The sequence below is a fragment of the Portunus trituberculatus genome, unplaced genomic scaffold, assembly GCF_017591435.1.
Source record: "Portunus trituberculatus isolate SZX2019 unplaced genomic scaffold, ASM1759143v1 PGA_scaffold_224__1_contigs__length_96760, whole genome shotgun sequence".
Taxonomy (NCBI): Eukaryota; Metazoa; Arthropoda; class Malacostraca; order Decapoda; family Portunidae; genus Portunus; species Portunus trituberculatus.
In genome coordinates this window covers 10,001-19,896 of record NW_025541392.1, presented here as the reverse complement: position 1 = coordinate 19,896, position 9,896 = coordinate 10,001, and the positions used below count along the sequence as shown (strand labels likewise).

The following is a 9,896-nucleotide window of genomic DNA, read 5'->3' as shown; positions in this document are numbered from 1 at the left end:
ACTGGAAGATTTTAACCCTTGAAGTGAACCTTCTCTGTGTTTGTTCGTCCATCTGTACCTGTGCGCCTCATCAAGTACCTGTCTGTCTCCATGCACCTGTATGTACGTCTTGTCATTTTGTCCATCTGCATGTATCTCTGAACTCTTTGTGCCTCATGTGCTCTATTTGTTTGTGTTGTTCTTGTATGAGTAATTTGTTATATGTTCCCTAAGTGTGAAGGTTTTTATTTATATTTATTTCTGCTTATTCATTTTTCAGCCAACTGCATCTAGGCCTGAACTGGAGAAGGATCTTCCCAAGACACCATGTTTAATAGGCTTTGGTAAGTTAAGCTTGGCTGATATTTACCAATATTATCATGAAACCTAGCTTTTATTTTCATGGATAATGATATGCAACCAAAGGAGGTTTAGTGCTGCAACCCTTAACAGTGTAAATTGTGGTAGTACACAATTTTATGGCAAAAATATTGAATAATTCAGTTTATGGAGGCAATTTTGCTTATAAATGGATATTTTTTTTTGGGGCAAAAAAAAAAACATTCAGTAGAATGATGCTTAGGGTGAGTGGTGAGTGCTGTAAGGAGTAAGGTAATGGTTTGTGAGAGAAAGCAGGCTAAGTTAACCCCTTCGCTCCGAACACTTAAAAAAGCGCACATGCTTGTATACGGGGCACCACTTTCAAATGTGTTATCCTGACCCTTTCTTATATGATATGGTAAAGCTATGACGCCAACGCAGGCGTATTCGTATATACCACTGGTGCTTCATGATGCCGACTTAGGCGTCACCGTATTGAAAGGGTTCATTATTTTGCAACACCCTACATATTATACAGAAGAGAGGTGAAACTATCATCATTATTTTGTTTATTTTTATTATTATTATTATTATTATTATTATTATTATTATTATTATATTATTATTATTATTACATGATCTTTTGGAATAGAGGCTGGAGGTGAAGGAGGTTAAACATCTAAAAGCAGTTCTGTCTTAAGCATAGAAGGGTGGACGGAGCGGTTAGGATGTTAGAGGCGTATCATAAAATTACAATAGAGGCATGTTAATTTTCTTTATTACATTTCAGGGGCATCAAGGTTGACGGCAACCAGATATATGTTATCAATTGATGGTGTTGTTGTCACTGACCATATCGCAACATTTACTAGTGGACTGGCTATGATGCTGGCCTCCTACTACAACTTCAATATAATGTACCCTGTTGATTCTGCATCGACACTGGATTATTGTTAAATAAGCATTTAACAAGCCCGTCAAACAGGCATTCCTGGCATATGATAATCCTTACATTCCTTTAATGCTTCTCTCTTATCTTAAGAATGTTTTAAGACATTGAAAATGGTGATTTTATTTGTGTGTACTTTGGCTCAAGTGGAGTGAGATAAGGAATATTTTTGTACTTCTGTGTCCTGTCAAATCAGGTAGACTTGTGATACTCAAGATCTGTTAAGAAAAGTATCGTTCATACTCAAGAAAGGTTCTCGAAGTGTAGCCGTCGATGGTAGTTATTCTAAGTACTGAATTTTAGTTTTAGTATTTTATTGTGTATATAATAATATTGTTGGTAAACATGCAAATGCCTCATGAGCGCTGCATAGTCATCTTTCCGCAGTATATTCATATTAAAACGGTTGTCATGAAAAATGTTGCTCTTGATTTAGGAAATGCTGTCAAATGTTTTCGTTGTCGAAAAGGGCAAATGATGACACATCATTATCTATCTATCTATCTATCTATCTATCTCTCTCTCTCTCTCTCTCTCTCTCTCTCTCTCTCTCTCTCTCTCTCTCTCTCTCTCTCTCTCTCTCTCTCTCTCTCTATATATATATATATATATATATATATATATATATATATATATATATATATATATATATATATACTATTTTTGTTTTTGTTTTATCGACTCAGTCTTCACCCAATTGGATTGATATATTAAGGGTTTGCATACTGTGCTGCTAACATAAAGAGTAGATAATGTGGGCATTGACCAGAAATTTCTTACAACTTCTTACTGTTAATTTATTCACTAGATCTTGTAAACTACAAATAATTTGGGCCAGTATTGTAATTCCAGTAAAATACAATAAAATTGAGAAATACATTTTTTTCCCTTTTACCCTTTTTTTTACAGGTAATTTCCCATTTTACCCATTTTTTTACAGGTAATTTCCCCTTTTACCCATTTTCTTTACAAGTAATTCCTGTAAATCGTATACAGAAATTATACTGTAATATTTTACAGAAAATAAAAATACATAAAGCTGTAAATTTTACGGAAAAGCTGTAAAGTTTTACAGAAAAATAAAATTACAGAAAATTGTATTTTTTTACGGATAAAGTTTGGCAGCCACATTACCAGTGAATTTTCTGTAAAATTTACAGATTTTTTTTTACAGTGTAGATCTAAAAATTAATCCGCGGCAAACACTTTCCCTCCTCTGGGTTTCCTTCCCAGTGTTTCGCTGCATGCAACAATTTCTAGTCTGTTGGTTGCGAATCGCTTCTAACATTTGGCAGCAAGTATGGGCGATAGGGAGAGTCCTATCTGTCCCGTATGCCGGCAGTCCTTCAAGGACTTTCGGGGTCGACGTGTCCATCAAAGGGTTGCGCACCCCAGGGAGTTTCATGGTGAGGAGGCGCAGGCCTTAAGTGCCTTTGAGGCCCTTCATCTCGGGGCCCGTAACATCAACAAAGAGATTAGGGAGCGGGTGCTCCCGCATCGTACACATCTATTAGGGTTGATCCACTCATTTGTTTCTCTTATTACAACAACCCTGCGCCCTACGCCCCTCTCCCTTCGTGGTTGCCGATGCTGCTGCTGCTCCTGCTGCTGCTGCTGTTGTTGTTGTTGTTGTTGTTGTTGTTGTTGTTGTTGTTGTTGTTGTAATTGAATGTTGCTCCACATCATCATCCTTTTCTTTGTTTTTTCCTTATTGTTGATGTTGTTGTTGTTGTTGTTGTTGTTATTGTTGTTGTTGTTGTTTTTGGTGTTGTTGTTGTTGATGTTGTGGTTGTTATCGTCACTGTTTTCTCGTTGTTGTTGTTGTTGATGATGTTAATGCTGTTGTTGTTGTTGTTTTTGTTGTTGTTGTTGATGTTGTTGTTATTGTCATCATTGTTGTTATTTTTGTTGTTGTTGTTGTTATAGCTGTTCCCTTTCCACAACAACAACAACAACTACAACTACTACTACTACTACTACCACCACCACCACTTTCCCTACTGTTACTACTACTTTTACTTTTACAACAAGAACAAGAACAACAACAACAACAACAACAACTTCTACTATTCCTACTACTACTAACATCCATTTCCACCACCATCACCACCACTATTACCACGCCTTCATCTACTACAATCACTGCTGCTAGTACAACTGAATGTCGGCTTATCTAGATTGTTTCCCCACAAGAAACACAACATTCACACTAACTTAAATGAAACCCGTCGCCTGGGGAGCCTCAGATGATGGCTGGCTTTCTTCTCTGCATCAGAAGGGGGGCGGAAACTGCATAGCTCTGGCCGTAACCCCTTCAATACCGGAACGCGTTTTCATATTCATTCTGCTTCCTATTTGGTGATTTTGTACAGCTTCAGAAACATATGTAGGGATTGAAATAATAAAGACTGGCCAGTAATAGTACCAGGACACGTTTTTGTATCCATTCTGCTTATCATTATGTGAATTTATACAGCTTCATAAACTTATGTATGGATTAAAACAGTGAACACTGTAGCTAATAATCTTCTGATCTTCTTTTACTCTTCTTAATATAAATAAAATGGTCTTAGTGCACATAAATCTCATGGTAAAAACAACGTCTCAATTCTGATAAAAGTTATGATCAACGTTTTGACTCTATGCCAACACAACCTGTAGTTAGGAAAGTTGTTAAGAGATAATCTGCCTTCACTATTAACAGTTGTCTGGGAAAATTATATGGTTGGACTAACAGAGAGTGATTATGAATGCTGCTTAGATTGTGGTAGCTTTTTAATTTCCAGATTACGCTACGAGAGAGGTAATTATTTGACTAGTGTGCATTGAAAGTAAGGAGACAGCTAAAATTGCAAAGTATTCAGAGTTGCAGTAGCTTATGATTTCATATCACTCTGCCAGTAAAGTAAGTGTGTGATTCTTGCTCAGGGAAAATACTAAGGCAAAATATGTAGGGTATTTGAAGCTACAACTGGTGGTCGTTGCTGCCTTTATTATTGGTTTCCTTTTCAAGTTACAAATGTTGTTTTATTCATGAAAAATAAACTATTATAGTAAAATTGCACTGATACAACAGTAATCATAAGAAGATGAAATAAAGATGGCACAAGAAAACAACTAAGATTGCTGAATATAAGATGTAGCCGTAACTTTAAATCCATCATAGGTTTGAAGAAGATATCCTGCCTTGGTATGTAATAGAAGAATACTAATAAGAACGATCTATTACGGAAAGGAGACACTTTACGTATACAAAGCACTATAAATCCAAGTAGTTTGGATATTTGAAGGACACGACGAGAATAAAACAGTTAACTTATTTTGTTGATGTTTCTATGCTCTTGACTTTGTAACGCCAATGTACAATTCTTTACATGTAGAAAACAGAAAACAGCTACAAGGTTAAGACTGTACATTGCTATTACAAGATTGAGTGAGAGAGCAACAAACGAGTCTTCCGGTTTCGATAACCTTTGTTGTGTCTGTGAAATATACCGCAATTTTCCATAAAGGCTCATGGTCTCAGAGCAATATTGTGTTTAGTGATGTACAGCGAATGTTTGTCAACTTTAATGCATTCCTTCGTCTGTGGAACGTCCGACAAGTGAAAATAATTTGGCGCTCACTCAGCGGGACAGCTCAGTCTTTACTCACTCGTGCCCGGGAGGCGAAATTTTTTTTCCCAAACGATTTGGAGTGTGGGGGCGGGGCTTAAGTCACGCGTGTGTAGAGAAAACGAATTTTATGGGTAACTTCATGATATTTTATTAACAATCACACTCGCTCTCTCTCTCTCTCTCTCTCTCTCTCTCTCTCTCTCTCTCTCTCTCTCTCTCTCTCTCTCTCTCTCTCTCTCTCTCTCTCTCTCTCACACTTTTCTCACACACACACACTCACACACACACACACTCTCACACACACACACACACACACACACACACACACACACACACACACACACACACACACACACACACACACACACACACACACACACACACACACACACACACACACACACACACACACACACACACACACACACACACACACACACACACACACACACACACACACACTCTCACACACACACACACACACACACACACACACACACACACACACACACACACACACACACACACACACACACACACACACACACACACACACACACACACACACACACACACACACACACACACACACACACACACACACACACACCTCTCTCTCTCTCTCTCTCTCTCTCTCTCTCTCTCTCTCTCTCTCTCTCTCTCTCTCTCTCTCTCTCTCTCTCTCTCTCTCTCTCTCTCTTATAGAGTTAAATTGTCTTATAAAAGCTTCAGCTGGTTCAATTAATTCTCCTGGGTCTTTTCTCAACTTTTCTATGAGCCGTGTGGTACAGCTGTGAAGAGAAGCTTCCGTTGAAGCAAGTTTAATAGCACCAGCATTGACGATGTCGTCGTTCTCATAATCAGAGAGATTGCTGCTCCTCACATTGACTTCATTTTGCTGTAACATCTCAGCAGTACCACTACTGGTACTTGGCATCGGCTCAACATCACCACCGTTGGCCATGCCCTCGGGATTCACATCTGTTGTCATTCCAGTAATGGGCAGAGGTGTAAACCATCCTGGACGCACATTCTTTTCTCCAGTGGCAATGAAAAGCAGGTGCTCACGCTGGTGTGGATCCCTCAAGTGAAGAAAATTCAGTGATGACTCCCCAAAATTTTTCACAACAGCATATTGGTGTTTACATGGGGCACCATTCATCCCAGCCGTACATGTGCATGTCCAAATTGATGTATCAATATGGTGGACTATATCTTGTTTTGACTGGCTCCTCACTTCATAGTTATGGCCATCTACCTTAATTATGTCACCTTTGGGGATTGATGATCCTCCAGGGAGAAATCTCTTGGAAACAGTGACATTCACACGCCCATTGGCAAGGTCTATCAAACGGCGTTCATAATAAGACGGCAGTCGTGTCACCAAGAAGTCCAGTAACTGTACCATGTTATATGCACGGACACGTTCAAAAATTTGATCCTTGAGAATCCTCATGGCTGCTTCTGCATAGTTGTTTGTGTTGTTCCCACGGACAAGCAGGTGATGCCGGTAGCACACAGCCCATGCCTGACGACGATCATACAACTTCTTACAGTGGGCCAAATAGTTTGGGTACAGGCTTGCTATATCATTAGCTTGTATCTCAGCATAAGCCTCCTCAAGAGCTATAACACTGCCGGCAAATGTCATTTTCTTCACAGCTGAAAGCAACTGAGGACGATGATCCTTTCTGATATTGTTCTTCCCTTCCCACAAGAATCTCCAAACTGCTTGGAGCAAGTGAAAAACACAGAGAATCAACGTAGCCTCAGGAAAGACCTCGTGAAGACTCTGCCTTTCTGCCTCACTGTCATCAGACAAAAACACCAAGGGTCCTCTCGAACCTCGACCAAAGAATCCATCTTTCGGTAAGATCTCTAGGTAGAGCCGTAAAGCCTGAGTCACGCGACTCAGATGTGACAATAAGGCATCCAAGTGGCAAACCGCCTGCTGCACTGTGGGTCAACATCATGAAGATTCGACAATCGTATCTGTCCATACCTCCTGATGCATCAATAAACACAAGTTCCCCACTGTAGTCATGGTTTTGATGCACACGTTTCATTAGTGGTGTACAAAGAGCAATCACAATCTTGCTATTTATGTCTTTTATTTTACCACACATCTCTCCTTGCTCACTATTGTAGTTTTCTATGGCTGCTTCCAAATCATGCAGCATCTCCTCACCACTTGCAGCACCATAGGTTTTGTTAAATATCTTCTTGTACAGCCTAGAATAGTGAGAATATTTATTAGCAAATAAATTTAAGTAAAACTTGTTCACATCACGATTTCACCCCAAAATAGAAATAACTTTACGTCAAATTGAAACCCTGAAGTTTACAAATTCAACTTGATATAAAAGAACTGAATTTAATTTAGATTAACCGAATTTCTTAATCTTACCTGTGGCAGAACTGTATATCTGGACAATTGGCACGATCTGCAGCTTCGTAAACATAGTCTTTCTCATGTTGCAGTTGCATGTCTAACTTATGTGTGTTCAGTGCAGATGCAGGAGAATGGCCTTTGGCATACAGGTTTTTTAAGATCTCTATGGTATCCTCACTAACATCTCTATGCTTAAGGGTATCTGCACTGTTGATCATGTGGTTATGAGTGTATTTGATCTTGACCACAGTTGGATAGATCGGCAAGTGAAGGTCTTCATTTTTGGATCTAGAATGGAGAAGATGTAGATTTCAGTTAACTGTAGAATTTACAGCAATTTATCTGACATAGATGTTTTAATCTAAATTAAGTACATTTTCTTATCTTCGATGCCTTGTTTCATGGACCAGAATATTAATGTTGAAAGTTTAGTTAAGACTGGAATAACATCGAAGATCATATGCCAGAGAGAAACAGAAGTGGAACAAATTACAGTTGAGGAGGACAGGACCCATGGAAACAGGTCACAGCCCCCAAAATGACAACAGATACCCATTTTACTTCTTGGGTGGACAGACGGTTAGGGCTTACGGAAAAATAGCCAAAAATAATTCCACTTCGCGGGATTCGAACCCAAGCTCTCTCAGTTATGAGCCGAGCGTCATTATCACGGAGCACCCTCAAGCGACTTAATGAAGGCTGTAATGCTCTTAATATTGGCATATGAAATGGTCAGTTGTTCCCTTGGGGAATTAACGTAAGATCACACAAAAGAGTCTGTGTAGCTTCTTGATTTTATATAAAGTATTCCTACTAACTACACTATTAAGAAGACTATTCCAGGTGTCGACTTCTCTATTTACCGAACCAGTTTTAACCAATATTTATCCAACTTAAACCCGTTGATTCTAGTTCTGTCTTGACTATGAACCAATTATCAAAACTGCTTATATTGCTATTATTGATACCCTTGAACCATTTCAATTCCTCAGTCATGTAGGCATTTTGCAGTTTCCAACATTATCTTATGCTATTATGTTATCATTTAGGTATAATGTTCATAGTGTTACCTGTTAATTTTTACTAAAACTACGTACGACTACATGTACGAGTAAACTCCCGTACTTAGGATTAATCGGTGGAACTTACTTGTTCAGTTGTGCAGGTATTCCTTTAACAGTCAAATTAAGTTGTGCTGGACAATGTGTGTTCTTAGATGAAGTTTTCTGATTGGCTGTCACTGAACGTGGCAATGTCTTGTGCTGGCATCGATAGAAGATTTTGAAAAGGTTCGCCTTACCACTTGTAGGCTTTGTTGCTGCTACCCGGAGAGTAACCTTACTAATCTTTTGGTATTGTTTGATCCAAGTTCTAGCACTTTCTTCACTGTCAATGGCTATTCTAAACTCTGCTTCATATCCTTTGTCCACGACTTGATGCTTGCAAATATGATAATCATAACCAGTTGGTAAGGAATCCTGCAACAAACATGTAAAGTACAATAATAGGTATAAATTACTTGCTGCATTCTAATATTCTGAACCTAAATTTCTGAAAGCAGAAGCATCTGAGAATTGATAATCAACAGAGCATATAAAAATTACTCCTCTTAGTTATGTATTAAGCAACTGCAGAAAACTTACATATAGGTCTGGGTAACTCTTGATGGAAATGTCATTTTTCCCCCTTGAACTGTCGAAATCACACAGATTTATAGATGCATCCATAGTTGATGACTCAGAAGGATGCATGTCAAGTTCCGATGACATGTGTACCGTCTGTGCGTACCGTCCTTAGCACATGTATAGCCAATAATATCTCTAACAACTTTATTTCTTCGTCTTTCCCTCCTTTACTTCATCCAGATGGCTCTACAGCTGTCTCTTCTTTTTCTAAAGCTGAACTCTTCGCTCAAACCTTTGCTACCAACTCAACTTTGGATGATTCTGGGCATATTCCTCCTACTCCTCCACCCTCTGACTACTTCATCCCTAAAATTAAAATTCTTTATAAAGACGTTTTCCTGGCCCTCTCTGGCCTTGATTCTCGGAAGGCTTACGGTCCGGATGGAGTCCCTCCTGTTGTTCTCAAAAACTGTGCTTCCGAACTCGCTCACTGCCTGGTCAAACTCTTTCATCTGTGTCTCTCTACTTCTATTTATCCTTCTTGCTGGAAGTTTGCTCACATTCAACCTGTCCCTAAAAAAGGTGACCACTCCAATCCTTCTAACTACCGCCCTATAGCTTTGATTTCCTGCCTTTCTAAAGCCTTTGAGTCTATCCTTAATAGGAAGATAATGAGGCATCTATCAGCTCACAACCTTCTCTCTGATTGCCAGTATGGTTTCCGTAAAGGCAGATCTACTGGTGATCTTCTTACTTTCCTAACTGAATCTTGGTCATCCTCTTTTAGGGACTTCGGTGAAACCTTTGCTGTCGGCCTTGACATATCGAAAGCCTTCGATAGAGTCTGGCACAAATCTTTAATTTCTAAACTACCCTCCTACGGATTCTATCCTTCTCTCTGTACCTTCATCTCCAGTTTCCTTTCCGATCGTTCTATTGCTGCTGTAGTAGACGGTCACTGTTCTTCCCCTAAAACTATCAACAGTGGTGTTCCACAGGGTTCTGTCCTATCA

At 39.1% G+C, this 9,896-nt stretch overlaps 1 long non-coding RNA gene across 1 annotated transcript in view; it reads right to left on the bottom strand.

Moving 5' to 3' along the window:
- Positions 1 to 7,354: 7,354 nt before the first annotated feature.
- The window catches only part of LOC123500413, a 4,538-nt gene continuing 1,996 nt past the window's right edge, over positions 7,355 to 9,896 (bottom strand). The window contains exons 2-3 of the long non-coding RNA XR_006673312.1: positions 8,408 to 8,736; positions 7,355 to 7,546 (exon numbers count right to left, since the gene is read on the bottom strand). This is a non-coding gene — a long non-coding RNA (uncharacterized LOC123500413). The remainder of the gene's footprint in view (positions 7,547 to 8,407; positions 8,737 to 9,896) is intronic.